This window comes from Puntigrus tetrazona, chromosome 11 (genome assembly GCF_018831695.1).
Source record: "Puntigrus tetrazona isolate hp1 chromosome 11, ASM1883169v1, whole genome shotgun sequence".
NCBI lineage: Eukaryota > Metazoa > Chordata > Actinopteri > Cypriniformes > Cyprinidae > Puntigrus > Puntigrus tetrazona.
In genome coordinates, this window is record NC_056709.1 from 17,023,511 (window position 1) to 17,041,501 (window position 17,991).

Genomic DNA, 17,991 nt, shown 5'->3' on the forward strand with positions numbered 1-17,991 from the left:
ATGGCCGGTTATTGAAGTGAAATAAAATCAAACCAAAACAAACACAGGCGATCCGTCCCTGGAGCACACATTTTCAAAGAAGAATGTAGCATTGCTTTCATATAAACAAGTATGTTAATTAGCATGTTTCTTAAATATCTGCAAACATATTGTGGTATCTTTATGCTTAATACAGCATTTTTTCATGAAAAGTCCACTGAGTGGCGTTTAAAATACAGGATCAATATGTGAACCCTGGCATGGTTTTTTATTATATTGATATAGGCACATATTTCTGGGTTTTATTACATTGCTTAAGGCACGTATTGTGGTGGGTTCAGAATTGAAATATCTGTGGACTGATGTAAAAGTTAATGCTCTATCGTGCTGCAAATATGCCCTATGCACTAAACCCAACTCTAAACCTACAAGATAGTGTTAACAAATGCAAAACTGATATAACGTTTATCGATGCAACCGTGCGCTTGAAGTTCATATACACCGATTTGAAAAGTTTTGTCAAAGTGCTTAAGTTACACAGGATTTGAACCAGAGCTCCTTACATTTTAAGTATGTCTCCGTTCTCCGTCCATTGGCGTGTGCACATACTTGTAGACTAAACACGTAATATATATGAGAGACGATATCTAAAGTATCATAAAACCGCACTTTGAAATCGTTTTCAGACCCCAAAATGTTTCAGTTTTTAGTTGAAAGACAGTGTGAGGTAAATGGCCCTCTGGGTGCAATGCTGCCACCTATATACGCTGGAGTATCAACCAAATAATTTACGATAATTTGATATGCATAACATGATATTCAAATTCATGTATGAACAACCCTCTTTTGAATCTAGCTCAGTGCTGTACAGCTGCTTTGAAACACTGATACGATTTAAACCCAGACGCTTCTGTGATGCAATGGCAGTTTTTATTTAACTTTTTGCTTATTGCGAAGTTTCTGTGAATGGGTTTAAAATGAGGCCGACTAACTGGCGTGGCAATGTCTTGTGAAGTGATGCACGTCCCGTGTAAACATAAACACAGACTCCATCTGTTTGAGTGGCTTGCTGTGGTCTGGGAAGCGAGTGAAACAGAAGAGTTCACACACGGCACAAAGAAACAATTATGGGTGAGCTGGACGGGGAACAGCGGGAGAGAGGGGAGCGGCGAGAGATAGTAGAGGTTTGTCTGTCTCTGATGGGACTAAGATATTCTCCTTAAGTGTCACCCTCTTTCCACTGTATTCAAGACAAGCAGTTAAGCTGTTCATTAAACCTGAATGAACATTCCCTCAAGCACAAGTTCGCATTCACTGGGCCCATATTCAATGAGCTCAATGGAGCAAATGTTGAGTGTTAAAAAGAAAAAATAAACCGATTAGGAGACTGTTTTTGCATCTATAGCTTTATACTTGAATGATTTAGAAAGAATAATGTAAAGCAAGATGGTAGCGATAATCTAATAATGTGAAATTTTTGCCCAATGGGAATAAATACATTTTTTTAGACAAATTAAAAGTAATCTTTATGATGTTTTTAATTCAGCTTTTTATTTGCATTCTAATATATAATAATAAATATGTATTATTTTCAGCAAAATCACTGTAAATCTGGAAATAAACGGCAAAACAAATTAAAACAAAGAAACATTGTGAAAAATTCATTTACTAAATATTAATTTAATGCTAATGTTTATTTATTTCATGAATAGGCTTTTGTGTGTAATTTTTCTTGAACTTTGGAGCACTTTTAAACCATTTTTTCCCTAGCTGAGCTGATGAGAGACACTTAATTTTTCAGCATGCAGTTTTTGGAGTAACTGTTTACCTTAAAATTTGTTTTTGGACCAGCGCTCCTGTCAGAAAACTAAAGTTGTTTTATAATCAATAGTGATGGTGCCAAAGCTTCCAAATAACTCAAACGGGGACTACGTTTTGACTTTTCTAAACACTGTTATAAAGCTCTCCCGTCCCTGCGCTGATAACACAGTCGGGCTTCAGCTTACAGTAAGAAACCTCTCATTATCATCATCATTTTACCATGTAATTGATGGAAAAACAAAAAGAACTTGAATTCATTCAACCACAAATTCCTGTGATGTGTTCTGGCAATCGGCTCCTTCCAACACCCTCTGCTGGGAATTACACTTGTCTGGAATATGAGCAAACAGGTCACACTCAAAGCATTCCAAGATTCAGAACTTGGGAGAGTTTTTTGGAAAATGCGCAGCTGTGTCCAGACCGGTCATTAGATATGGACGCCTGCAGCAACGAACAAACTTGGAAAATGAATTAGAGAGTTAAGAAACCCGATGTGAAGTTTTAATGCAAAAATATGAACATATTGCAGTGACAGCAAATATAAATTAACGATTGTGTGTGTGTGTGTATGCATTATTGTTTGAGTAACTGCATTTGCATACATATTTACTGCCACTGAGTGTGTGTGTGTGTGTGTGTGTGTGTGATATTAGAGCATCAGCATCTGGTGAAGTCTTCTCACACACCAGGTGTGGCCTGTTAGCTCTCGTGCTGCATCAGCACATAGCATGGCAAATATGAGGCGTATAATATAAAACACACTTACACAAGCGCACACACTTTGCTTAAATAGCTTGTAAGGCTGCAGCATACTTATTTAAAACACCTGCACATGATGGATGTAGAGTGGTCAGCATATGGTTGGGTCGATGACAGGATACATGCTTTTTGTCTGGATTTATTCATTTATTCAAAATGCATTAAGATGCAATTCGTACACGTGATGAAACTTTAGGATTAGCGAGTTTTAATTTCACGTATATACAGCAGGTAAAAGTTAAAAATGTCAGGGCGGTACAGATGAGAAGGGAAAATATATATTAATAAGGAAGGTTAGAATAGAATGAATAGAAAATTAATGCTTAACTTCTTTTTATTTCTTGGAGAAATGTAATTACAATCATTTTAATATGAAGTAGCATCAATATTATCGCTAATATTGTTGAATTATAAATGATTTATTGAAATATATAATTTAATCTTTTTTATGACAAGGAAGGGTTAGATTTCCATATCAAAAAGAAAGAAAAACTGTGTTGACACATCACTTTGAAAATGTATATATATATATATATATAGGTTATATATATATATATATATATGATATATACATTATATATATATATATATATATATATATATATATACATATACATATATACATTATATATATATATATATATATCATTACAAACTTTTTAAATCTTAATGAAAATGTACTTAATGCAGTGATATTTATAATAAAATTTATAAAAAATCAATTATTCAAAACAATATAAACTAAAATTAATAAAGGTACTACATTCTTAGAACCTTTTAAAATTGTATTTATTCAATTTATGTATCAAGTCTTTTGTTGTCAAAATTCTTACACATCGAACTGGCTACCGATTTTATAATAACTCATTATACTGGCTTCGTGAATTCCAATAGATGTGTTTCGCCCATGGGCTGAAAATACTTAAAGCCTCAGATCAGTAATGAGAGGAATATACTCAGAAGGACTGAGCAATAAATTGCATTTGGCTTCCACTTGTCATGCTTTTTGACCATGAACGCCCTGCTGGCTTTAACCACACAGCATGCTTTCCACCACAGTCCGGTTCCTGTCATTTCATCGCTCTTCGCAAATAATAACTGGATTTGAGGTTAGAGGCGTTTATGGTTAAGGAGCTGTTTGTGGGGAGTCTGGACCAGCCTCCGCTGTACTTTTTAATGTTCTGCCGTGATATTTTGGTGTACACGACGTACGTCGCGACGCCGCATAACAGCATCTAAGATTACACCAAGAGCACATGTCAGGACGCAGTTATTGAGTGGCTACTGTACATTTGGCAGCTATTGTGTGTGATTCGACTTTAATAAGCTTGAAGGGTCCAGCTGAGCTTTTGCTTATCGTGCTATGTAGTTGATAATGATCCAAACCCAGGAGATATTAATGAGAAACAAATGCAAGGGGAAAACTTCTGTCATCATTTACTCACCTCAAGTCATTCCAAAGCATGCGACTTTCATTCTCCTGTGAAACACAAAAGGAGATATTTCAAGAAGGTTTATGCAGCCATTTTTCATGGCAGTTATAGTTTCCTATTATGGGCTATTTAATGACTGCTGCTGATTTTAATAATGCATTAGTAAATGTCGCAATTAATCAATATTAATAAATGAATGAGTTAACTAACTTCTAGCGTAAAGTTTACTATTATTATATAAATTCCATTCCAGTTTTGTTACATTACAAAGTTCACAAAATTACTTATATTATTTAGGAAAATAAATAACCATTACAAAGATTGTCTGTTTTCGCCAATTTACTTCCAGAATTTTCCGCTTGCCCAGAATTTTCGCTTTGCGTATTCCGGTTTTGTCAAACTAAGTGTTTCTCCGACCATGAGAACGCCAGAAGAGGAAGCTTTCGACAGAAAATGGCGTGTTTACTTCGTGACCAGATTTATTCACGACAAGCTTATGAATTTTTCTTCTGCAGAGGCTTGTGTGGGGATTTGGTTGGAAAACAAGGCCTTGGAGGGAGCTGAAACTTCTTGAATTTGATGTAGATGATTCAAACGAGGAGCCTGATTGACAAATGAGAGAGAGTCTGCCCTGGTGGACAAGAGTTCTGCTGCTAAGCGCATTATGACTACTCCATTCTGCTCTGAAGGTCCTATGGGAAGAAACCTCATTTGTAGCTTTCTGTCGAATCTGAAAATATCATATATCCAGCTGTGTTTTAAAATCACACATTAATGGTGTTTGCGGGGCTTTATAATACGGGGCTGTCTCCTGGATGATTTGTGTGCATCCTGTGCCGCTTAGAGTTGTTTTTGAAAGAAAATCAATTGCCTTAGACGTTCTCTTTCCCTCCGCTTGAGTTTTTAGCTGCTGAAATGTGAAAGTTGTTGGTCTAATAGAAATACAGCTGCAGTGGGTGGTGCCTGCTCTCTCTCTCTCACACACACACACACACACACACACACACACACAGTCAATAATAATACTAAAATCTTTTAACATACCAAAGCACTTATCTTTTGTGTGTATCGATAATGTAACTGACTACATCCATATGTACTGAAAGACTTGCCAAACAACTTGCATCCTCTTTAAAAATTGGCCAACTCTCTGTGAAGAATCTAGAGAACAGAAACTGCACTACTTTAAAGAACACTTTTTTTTTTTTTTTTTTTTTTTTTTACTAAGGCTGTAAAAATTTTTACTTAAATACAACAGTACTGTTATTAAATACATGTGATTTTAAATAGTTATTTCTATTAGTAAAAAAACACATAACGTAGCAAGGTGTCACTTGGATATTTCATAATATGGTGATTTAATGTTCGGTTATCATTTTTAATATTATCAGTATGAAAAGCAGTTGTTTGGTACATTGATACATTTATTTTCTGGATTATTTTATGAATATAAAAATAAAAAGAAAAGCATTTATTTGAAATAAAGATGTACTTTTTTTTTTTTTTTTTTTTTACTTTGTCTCAATTTTATTTGCCACATTTAACCATTTCATGCCATAATTTGCATAAAAGGGTTAGTACACCCAAAATTAAAATTCTGTCAATAATTACTTCATCATCTTCATCTTCAGAACAAAAATTTGGATATTTTTGATGAAACTAAGCTACTGTTTTTGGACGCATAATGTAACTGACACATCCAAGGCCAAAAGATAGTAAGGACATTGTTCTTACGTTAAAATAGCCCATGTGACATTAGTAGCTGAACCCTAATTCTTATAAAAGCATAAGAATGACTTCTTTGTGTGCAAAAAAAAATAATCACTTTTTTTTAGCACAGATGAATGAACATCATACTGGTCTCTGATGAACATGATGGTGAGTAAAATGAAAGTGATTTTCATTTATCCTTTAACACCGGCTGAAAACATATGTCAAAGGCCCAGCAGATGGCATGCAGAAACCCATGACTGATCTCTCCGCTACTGTACTGTCAATTATATCTTGCTTTTGTTTTATCTGAGTGCAATTCAAAGTTCAACATCTTTTCAGTGATTTACAGGATTTTCAGATGTGAGCTGTCGGGATGAATAAGCACTTAGAAAATGAGAACGTCACAGCTATGCCTTTACGCGGCGAGAGTGGCTACTTGAGACGGCAAGAATGACAGCACTTTAACAAGCTTTATTAATCTGAAAGACAACCGCTAAGCCAAAGTTGTAAAACAAACTGCTTAATACAATGATCTTTTCAATCAGCACAGATAGACGAGAACATCCACATCATACAGGTGTAATAAATGTATATGCTACATGATGGGTTTGTAGGTTATTGATGTAGAACAAGGTGTTGTTACCATGGCAACAGGATGCTGTGCTGTGTGTGTGTGTGTGTGTGTGTGTGTGTGTGTGTAACATCTGTTTGGGCCGAGCTGTTTAGGCTGCATTGCACTGGCAGCAGAGCTATTTCATTCCATATGGAAAAGGAGGATTAAAATGATAATCACATTTATCTTCTTTGCAATAATGTTTAACTTACAGTGACACAAATTGACTACATACATCTGTATGAATATCTCCGGTCTAAACTTTAGTTTTAATGCATAGTTTGGGCTCGGAAATACAAACACAGCGTTTCACTGGTTGGTGGGATTTTTCCAGCCTTGTTCGTTTTAAGAAAGCTCTTTAGTTGCATGTATTAAAATCACCAAGTTAATATATTCATCGTAGTAATTTATTTACACTACAGACTTCCAGTCTTCTAATCCAGAAGTTTTCAACCCCTTTGACCGTTAAAGGCCACCTAACATAATATTAAAAAAAGCATAAATATTTCTTTCAGTACTTGTGATGTAATCATGATGAAGTGGAAGTCTTGTATAGTTTTGACCATGTTCAGGTCTCAAAATTTCCCCTATAGTTTTCACCAAGTAGCTCAACCCAGCAAACTTCCTAAGTGCACTGATGAAGTTTCTTCGCAGGCATATCTGGATAATTACGCGCATTGTGAAAACGATGCTTCCATGGCATTATTTCCTGTCACAGCGCGAGCATATGTTGTCGTCTGACTGCTGTCTATATTTGTCTGTTCTTCAAAGGACAATTCCTCTTTTGAGACTGGATTAAGATGTTTGTCATGCTTTGGAGGCTCAGAAGAATCGCAGACCGCCGCATTTCTAATGGGCTGAGGCATGTAAACTCATTTGTCTGAATCACTGCTGATATCAACCGATAGGACGTGGTATCTTATGGCAGACTCAGGCTCCCTCTCCCCTTTCTTCCTTTGCCTACGACAGACGCCTTATTAATGAGTCCTCCTCAACCCAGACTAAAAACCCCGTCCTTATCAACATCATCAAAAATGAGCGTTTCTGTCATCATTTATCTCTTTCAACCTATATGACTTTCTTTCTTCTGTGGAACGCAAAGGAAGACATAATAAAGTTGCAGTTTCACCATAAATGAGGTCTGGAACAACACTGACTAAAATTTCCATTTTCGCAAAGTGTCCCTTTAATCAAGACAGGCATTTTTTTTTCCCCGTGACACTCTTTCGGGCTTTCTTCGCCCGGCCAGTGTTCTGACATTTGCGCAATTCCATGCATAGTTGAGTAAAATGTCAGTTTGTGCGATATAAAGTGTTTTTCAACATTGAATTACGGGGCAGTCTGACATGTACAGTCTCTGACAGGCGAACGCTTTCGAAAACATGTTATTCTTTCTCATGTCAACAACTGAAAAACATGATGGAACTGTTTTATTAACCTCGTATTGCTTTTGTCCTCAACCCATTTTTGGTTACCTCGCGCGCTGAGAAACATAGATATATCTAGATAAATGATAGCACGTGTCTATTAAAGTGTGCTTTCAGTGGAAACATAAACTCATGCCACCTGATCGGACAGGTAGTGTGACTAACAAATCAATGAAACTTGTCTTTGTGATTGATTTTACGATAAAATAGCCTTTTGATGTAACTAAAAATTAATTTTTATTTGACAAGGACACACTCTAAACTGATCAAAATATATTAAAGCTATAAGATTTCTATGGTGAATAGGTACCAACTAATAATAGTTATCTATTATCGTTATTAACTAATAGTTGATTGATTACATTGATAATTCTCAACATTTTGTACATAAGTTTTCTAAATGTAAGGTTTAAATATGTATTTAATGTAATTTTGCATACATTTCTGGAACAAAAATCTAAACACTGAATGAAATCAAAATTTTATATTTATTTTATTTCTAAAAAAAGATTATATAGAGGGAATACAATTCATAGAAAATACACATGGGAAAATATATATTTTCCCTTTTGAAGATATAGACACAAATAAAATGTACAGTATATGGCTTACAGTTAGGTTTGTGGCTCAGTGTAGGAGAAAAACTCATTTTGAGAAAACGGCCTTAAAAAGGTGCACTGTAATTGAAATCTACTGACAAAATAGTTCAAGTGCTATAAAAGAAACACTTAGCAGCTCTTCTGATGTTTTCCACTAGTCTGAAAGAACACTTTGAAAAACCAGAAAGTCCATAATCTCAAAACGCCGCAGTGTCTCTCAAATACACCCTTAAATTTACCAAACAATCCTGAAAATATCGCAGTTTTCATAAAGATATTAAGCAGTTTTAACAAGAAAAATATTTCTGGAGCAACAGATCAGCGATAAGAGTGATTTCTGACTGAGTAATGATGCTAAAAAAAAATCAGCTTTGTTTCACAAAAATAAATTCCATTTTCTCAAAATAGATTATAATATAAAACAAAGTTATTTTGATTTGCAACACACATAGTTCAATTATTAGCCTTTTTATTGTATATTTAATCAAATACATGGCCGTGAAAAAAATCATTTTTTGTCAAATTTTTTTATTTTTTTGGCAACTTAACACAGCTCTGCCGAAATATGACATTCTGCATGGTCAGTTGTTGTATTCAGCAAATTGTACTATTAAATGGCATGGTGTTGCGTCTTTTTTCACACAATTCAGATCAGTATTTCTAACATCACAAAAATAAATGGCATTAGGATGTTAGAAGACCCTCTGCTTTGCTTTTTCAATGTTCTGATTACTCATTGTATTAATTTATTGATTGCGGTAATTGGCACCATCCTGCTTTTCAGCTAACAGCTAGTCATCGACTAATAACTAAACTAGCAATCGTTAAGTCCAGACAGCTAAACAAGTTCACACGGCTTATTCAATGCAAAGGCGCTTCACGCAGCATCATATCCCCACATGCGACACGTGCGCGCCTGGTGGCATTCCTGTTCAGCTCAACGACATCGACGCGGACAAAAATACCCACTGTCCAGAACAAGAACAGTGAAAAACTGGTTTCGGATTTGACAGAGACAGATATTGCTCTGACTCAAAGGGAGAACCTGAACAAGTGTACTTAGGCAGGCGCAAAGGTGTAAAGAAAAAATGATATGCTCGCTTGAATAATTAAAAACAGCCTCTCTCTCTCCTCTTTCAGAGATCAATCAATGATTCTTATCTCGACCTACAAGGTCTTCAGATCTTCCAAGTTTAAAATGAAGCGTAAAACGCCATCGCAGGCGCAAGGGTGGTCTGAAAGTAAAATCGCATCACGACAAATAAACAACTCCCTTGGTTTTTTTTTAATAAAGCAGTACTTGCTGTGAGACAAAGCAAGCATTCATAATAAGCCACAGACCGGCCGGCGCCAGCTAGGAGCCGGATTAAAGGTGTGCTTATTTCCTAAAAGGATTTTGACCTCTGTGTCTCTTCGACAGGAGGAATCATTAACCACCGGTTACCCGGCCGCTGCTGCAGCCCTCTGATGCAATTTCATGTCAAAACATCAAACGCGCTTCGATCAAAGGTCATTCCCCTTTGTGTAGGTGTTTGATAGCAAAATTTCTATTTCATTCCAACTGTCATAGTGCGTTAGGAGTGCTCGAGGAGACAAGGAGGCTCCATGTCTGAGCGTGTTGAGCATGAGTTGAGAGGAACGAGAAATGCTCTTTGTGTTGGTATGAGAGGTTTGTATTTTCTAAAGTGTTTGCTTTTCCAGATAACCGACTTACCATAGCAAGGAGGGCAGCAACCTAATGGGATAACTTATAAAGTAACATCTTTGCAATTTAAGGTGGTAACCTGTGGGGTTTTTTGTTCTGTTAAAATACAGTCCTGCAATAAACTCATCTGTGTGTGTGTGTGTGTGTGTTACGACATAGCCCACAATCCTAAATTTGTCTCTGCCAGGTTTACATTTATGTGCTTGTGTTTATTCGTGGCCCTGTGACTAATATCACACAAAATTGCACAAATTAACAATCATAAATTGAGTGAAAACATTTTATTGGTAAATACTAGAATATTTGTATAATATAATGAAAATCTAATTATTGTAAATATTTAATATATATATATATATATATATATATATACACACACACACAATAATACTAGCATTCAGGTCTGGGGTATTAAAAATATTTTTATAGTGCAATGTGTTGATTGTCTTCCAAAACAATGTTTTTCATGGTTTAAACATGTATTATATACCTAGAAAATAAATGTTTCTTGAGTAAAAATTAATATATATCGTGGATGCTAGTACTATTCAAAACAATTTTATACTGTAATATTTCACAATATTCATCTATATAAATAATCATATATAAATCATATATCAACTATATATAAAAATATATATATACATATATATATATAGTTTGCACAGATCATTTTTGCAATAAATTACTTTATCAGCTTTAATGTATATAATTCGGTATATCTTCTACATACAAATATACAGATTCTCCATATTTCCTAAGTAAGTTATCCCATCTGGACATATGAAGAATCCCATCCCAGTGTTCACCAGGTCTTCAGGACCTTCAGTGGTAAAAACAGTCTGCAGCTTGGGGACGTCAGGTATTCATTGCTCTGGCATTATCATTACTGCATTTTCTGCCTACCTCTTCATTTTCCCATGCAAATGCTATATTACCTAGCGGAGAGCGGTTGCTGAGAAGCAGGCCGCTGGAATAGATTTCACGGCCAATGGCTAGCCTGGGAATTCAGGTATTAGAATGTGACGCTGCATGCAAATAGACCGAGCCACGGACACAGAAAAGGCCTGGCGCGATTGGCTGCTGCAAGTGTCCCTGACGTGGTAAATTTTGATATTTTGAGCAGGCAGACATCCATCATTCTGACTCTCGCTCTCCGGAGCTTGACGTATCGGTGCACGCCAATCATCGGAGAACAAGCACCTGCTGATACGCTACGCTCGCGACAGAATGAGACGCTGTTGCTCGAGTTGTTTATTTCGCACAGGTGACTCCGCCAGCGCGATTCACTGCGACATCGCGCCTGCCGTTCTTCTGGCCCATAGATAACGTTGCACTTCCGCTCAGAGGAAACGCCTTCTGCATTCTTAACGTCCACGTGTTCACCATTGTGACATGAGAATAGGTGCGTATTGGTTTAACACTTTGCTTTTGGCTGCATCACACTGCGGACTTTGTTCCTGAGAGGATGTACAATATATTTCTTGTTGATTACTTGTAATGTTCATAACGGAGATGGCTGAACTATTGCGAATACGTACAGGTAACGGCGAGCTGTAGCTTAGCTGTTAAGTCGCCTAGTCTACTGCTATGGTCTAACTTCTTCCTTTATTTACCAAATGGAGAAATGCCTTTAAAAACCCACCACTTGTTTTTCCTGGATGTCAAACTTTTGCAGAATCAAAGCATATTAATGCAGGGAGCGTCCATATACTATTAATTTAACTATAAATTATCTTATGATTCCCTTGGAGGTTTCCAGTAGGCTATATATATATGTGTGTGTGTGTGTGTGTGTATGTAAAAGTGCAGTGTGTTTCAGTTTATATCTATATAATTATACACATCTTTCCATCTTTTAAAATTTATTTCTGATTTTTATTTAAATGTATTCCTTTAAAAACGCACTTTAGACTTGCATTGCTTCACTTACTATGTATATGCATGTATATATGTATGGCTGTAGGCATGTATATATGTATGTATGTATGTATATGTATATATGGGTGTATGTAATTAACACTAGCTTCTCTATTCATATAATTAAAATAACTAAAAACTTCATTCTCTACTCTAAGCCTCTCATATTATTTCTTTTCTATGCTATTTGTTTTATTTGAAAATTTCTTGCTATATGTACTACATTGTTGAGACTTATGTGATCATTGCTTTTTTGGATGTTATATTCTCTGCTATGTCTAAATATCTTTATGTTTTATATTTTCAGGTAGCCTACCGTGATTAAGATCATTTTATTGTATGAGTAATAGCATATTTTGTTTTAAATCATTTTTTTTTTAATAATTTTGTTCATCCTGCAGTCCTGCTTTAGAAGCTTCTGCTGAGGCTCCCCATGGGCCTCGGGCCCTGGCCTCCCAGTTTGAGATCCTTTGATCTAAAGGGTAACTGATTTATATGCCACTCAGGTTTTCTAATATGAGAATATGATGCACTGAAAGACCATCAGTGTTAGGAGAAACACAAAACTCATTCTGCAACAGATTGCCTTGTCAGAACATGTCCAAAGTGAGTCAATGGGAGATAGATAGATTCATTCCAATGGGCAATTTATTCCTCTCCTCGCTACATATTAAAGCCGAGCCTCGCGCCCATTGTTGTGTATAAGGATTAAGACTTCACCGCAGCACTAATGCAGAGAGAGAACGAGATTAGGAAAAGTTATTCAAAATTATCCGCAGATATTTGTTGAAGGACCATCAACATGTTTCTACGAGTCTCCACGGCAGTTTAGCAGACATATTTATTTCAGTCTTGTGCCATTACATTAAATTTGCAATGTTTGCACGCTATTCTCTCCCCAGGTCAGAGCTCACACACAAAGACCCATCATTAGTATTCCCTTATACGACTTTGCACCAGACAGCCAGCTCTGCTTATAAAAAGCCTCTTCTATCACAGAGACACCCCATACACAAAGTGATGGGCTTATTGGCTACGAGATATAGGTGTATAAATGGAAAGAGAAAGCCGAAAACCTTTATCCAACAACACAAAACCTATCCCCATCTAAATCTGTCTCCATTTTTTGTTTAGCTCGGATTCAAATGGAATATGTAAAGGGAGTCGAACATCAAAGATGGATTTCGTGGCACGTGACGCTCAGACATATGCAGGCTGCACGCCTGCTCATAAATACAGAACAATCGCCCCTGCTAACAGTTGTCAGGTTGTCAGGACGAAATGACCTTACCTAAATGATCGCACGTCTCTTCACACCACATTGAGTGGCTCTGCATTGGTAGACTGGCTCTGTTGGACATCACACGCTCCTGATGAAATGCAGAATCTGGAAGGAAATTAAAGGAACGTGTTCATCCAAAAGGGATGATTTGCTGGAGCTTCACTTCACCTCAGGCCATCCAAGAATTAGATGGGAACGGAAAGATAATCTGCAGTAAATGCTCCGCTTTCATGAGTCCAAACAGCTGGATAAAATATCACAATAATCCACACGACTGAGGAGTTTCATGATTACAGACTTTGCATTTTACTCTCAAGAATGGTTCAAAATCGAAATGCCTTAATGATTCATTACTTTACAAACACGCCTGCTTTTACTTGCAAGAAGCGATTAATGGGCTGGAGTTTGTATGATTATTGCGTTAGCTGTTTGGCCTCTTATTCTGACGGCACCCATTCACTTCAGAAGATCCTTCGTGAGCACCTTGTTCAGTTTTTCCAAATCTGTAAGGGAAAGAAAAATTTGTAATGCTCATAGCATAATCTCATACAGTTAATATTTTCCAGATGTTCCCAGGCAAACATATCTGTTTATGAAATGTATGAATATGTATCTGAGGATATAAAATGCTCTAGATTGTTAATTCTCCAAGAACAAACAGGGCTATAATTTATTTCTTCTCTTTTTTAAATCACATAGCTAAATGATATTTACATTGTGTTACACTGAGAGATAGCAATCCATGTCAGAATCACAAACCCAGTCCAGCTCCACTAGATTCCAGTTTGATTCAGCCTAGTTCGCATTAACTCCATGAACTCAGCTCAGTAAAGTGTTCGATCAGTCTAATCTGCAGCTCCGACCACAGTTTACTGATCAATTGCTTTCAGCCCAAATAAACTCAATTTCTGCCTAACGCAAAATGCTTTAATGCTACTTCATTCGAAACTGCTATGATTCATTGCTTTAAATATCCAATAACACGACACACAGCTCAGCAGCATAATCTAAGATATTACCATGTTAATCAGATATCAATATCACTATAAAATTACAATATAGTGAAGCTATTTAGGTCCACTTCTACATTAGAATTTTCATTGCATATATATTCTTGAAACCTTTTTTTCTCCTTTCTTTTACCCCTAGGACATCCATTTCATAACAAAATACATTATAGGAGCCTCATTTAGTTCCTCTTATATTTTCTTTACGCTGCATTTTTTAAGATGCACCTTCTATTAAAATGAGATCATGCAGGACTGATTTCAAAACTTTACTCTAGTAAATGTCATTTTGTCACAATGGAAAATGTATCCTATAATTAATTAAATATATAAACACTAAAATTAAATAATAATAATCGCTTAATTACATGCAAAACTACTGCTAGAGAACTTGTAACTGATTTTATGTGTGATAACTTGCCCCGGTTTCTATATTGTGTATGCGTAAGAGTGCAGCAACTGCTGCATGTGAAAATGAATCGTTTACTTATCGCATTACATTTACCCATTTAATTCCACATTTTGACCATTTCACAAAATTAGCTGAAACTGTGGAGAAATGCTACATTTGTCTTTGTACAATAGACGCAAGGTTATTGTTGAATAAAGTATTGCATTTCTTCTGGCGATGAGACACTGTTGCAAGGGCAGTAAAGCTACTGTGCCCTTGTTGAAGGAATGACGCCTGAGGCTGGTTCAGATGCATCTATATCCAGGGTGTGATCTTAAGCTGAACATTTTCATCTGACCCGGGATCAGTCCAGCTCCTCTGAAACACAGCCAGGGAATCAATCACATAGTAATGCCGACCACCCTCTCCCAGAGTTTTCTAACAAACACAGCCCCCTATTCCCCTCCCATGCTCTCTGGGTCAGAGTCATTCATGAATTTTTCTGTCTTGTTTCTCCCAAGGGCAGTGCTGACTCTTAGCCATTGCTGAGACTGTGCTGTGACCATGATGTTTTGGTCAAGATAACAAGGACACTTGTGTCATATTTATGAGGTTAGCTGTGGCGCTTTCAGCAAACTTTTTTTTTTTAATTTAGTGTACCATATGTAAGAAATGACTTGAACTGATGTATCACACAGTGGTCATAAGAAAGCTGTAGTTTAGGGTCGCTATCAGGAGACTCCTATGAACTTGTTACTGTGAACCAGGTATTCACCAAGATAGTGCCCTCTTTGGTGTTTACACATGAAATTGGTCAGCAATGCGGGGTTTTGTGAAACTGGGGGTCACTGGGAGTTAGTGGAAAATAACTTTAAAATAGAGAAAAATATATCATAAACACCTTGTGCTTAATTCATGTAGTTATATGTAAACTATATATGTAAATATTTTCTAAATATATACTGTATGTGTGTGTCTATATGTACATAACCAATATACACAGTACACACACACACACACACACACATATATATATATATATATATATATATGCAGTTGTGTGTATTTATATTAATATGCACAGTACACAAAACTTGAAATGATAGTATGTATAAATAGTTTTGAATAGTTTAAAAAGGTATTCTACCGCCACAAAAAGAGTAAAAAAATGCCCTCAGTGTTGTTTTGGCTGTGTTATAATGTTCATGTTGAAATAAAACAAATAACGTCCATTGCAGCCAAAGCTGAGTTGCTTTTAGTGCTTATACTGAGCTAAATTGGGTGAAGGAAAGGTAAATCCAGACATGAATTATGGAAAGGTATTGCTTTCGGTAGGATAATCAAATGAAGCAAACATGAGAGATGTCGGTTGATTGACTGCAAACACACTGTACGTGCTCGAAGATCAAGTACTAAAGTTGCATTTTTCTGTCTCCAGTCCTGAACTCAAGCGACTATGTGATTGCCTCTGTGTGATACATTACATTGACATGATTGCTGAATATTCTCCTGAGGAACTGGTGATAAAAATGAAAAGGCAGAAGTTTTGCTGGGACCTCAGAATCACGGCATGCAATTGATTTGCTGAAGGATCTTTCCAGGTTGCAGCGAGCTGATGACAGCCAGAGCTTTTCACACACGGTCGCCACCGCTTCGTATGAGGGACTTTCTAACTGATTTCATATTAGAGCAGGAGACCTCTCTGTGCCAGTCCGCCGCTTTCTCCTCGCCTCTGTTCTCAGATTCCAAGCAGCCGAACTGAGCTTCAGGGGCTTACTGCTGAGAGGACAGACTGAACAGAGGAAGAGAGAGAGGCACAGCGGATGCTAAAAAGCATGATTGTACAAAACTGACCCATCAGTTTGACAGGTAGGACAAATGAGTCTCCTTAAAGCACATTCCACGGTGCCTTATTTATTTGCATTCACAACCTGAAGGACAGATGTAGCGTGGCTGTAAACCTAATGAAGTGTTACCAGAGAATGAGAGACAGAAACTGAAACTATTATTATTACAAATGAATGGATACATATATATATATATATATATATATATATATATATATACATATATATATAATATTCACATAAATATTAATAAATACATAAATATTCACATGTGTGTATATATATATATATATATATATATATATATATATATATATGTATATATAGACATAATATAGAATTTTTTACAAAATATACTGTATGTGTGAGTGAATTTATATATACCTGTACAACATAACCCACAAACACATGCATATTTATACAAACAAAAGTTTTAATTTGGATGTGATTAACCATTTAACAGCTTACTAATCATATCTTTATGTATGCACTTTAGCAAAAGGACCAATTGTCACTATTTCCATGCATCATCATTTAAGAAAGCCTGGCGGCTTCAATAAATACAAGTTTCCTCTGTCGTTTTAGAAAGCTCCCTGTAACACACCATCCCTTCCTCATCATTCTAAGCATTCCTCTGCAAACAAATTTGAGAAATAATTGTTCAGTCATTTGAATAAGTAACCCTCCACATGCTATGATAACCATTAGCAAGACACACAGAGCTTCCATTCCTGTTCGGGAGGAAGATTGTTCTTCTGGTGAGATGCTAGCGCCACGAGTGATGGATACGTTACTCGCAGAGATGCTCGCACATATTCAATTTCCAATGCATGGGTAGAGAGGCCGCACTTTAAAACATGAGGTAGGAAGCCCGGGCAGGTATTTACAGCTGCCTCCCCATCCAATGCCTGCGTATTTGCCTCATATCCACGAACAGGTATGAAGGAAGATGCGGAGCCTGAACAGTTTCTCTGAGCATCTGCAGATGCTCTAACACCAGGTCCCCGGAGGCACTTTAATAACCTATTACCTCCATCTCTGACTAAAACACACATTTAAACTACAATTACACCCCCTACTTTCTCTCCTCTCTTGCTTTTCATTTCATTCCCTACAGCGCCTCTCTCTGCAATTCAGTGCTGCTTCTGTGTTCTCCCTCCTCTCTTTTTCTCTCTGTAAAGCGCTTCCTCTCTTCCCCTCTCTTTCATCAGACGGTGAAAGGAGTGAGAGATCATCTCACAGCCTGAGAGAGAGGTGTTTGGTGAGTCAATTTATTACCTAGTGCAATTTAGCTTTTATTTCTCTGCCTATACATATAAAGAGGAGTTTAGTCAAACAGAAAACAAACCTTTTAACTGCTAATTTCACACCACACTTTTCTGTTTTCTGATTCAGTATTTCATATTATTTTATATTTAATTTATCACCCAAGTTCCTCTAGAATACTTGCTGTCAACCATGGCGGTGTGTCAGATTGCTCATCTTTGGCGTGAGA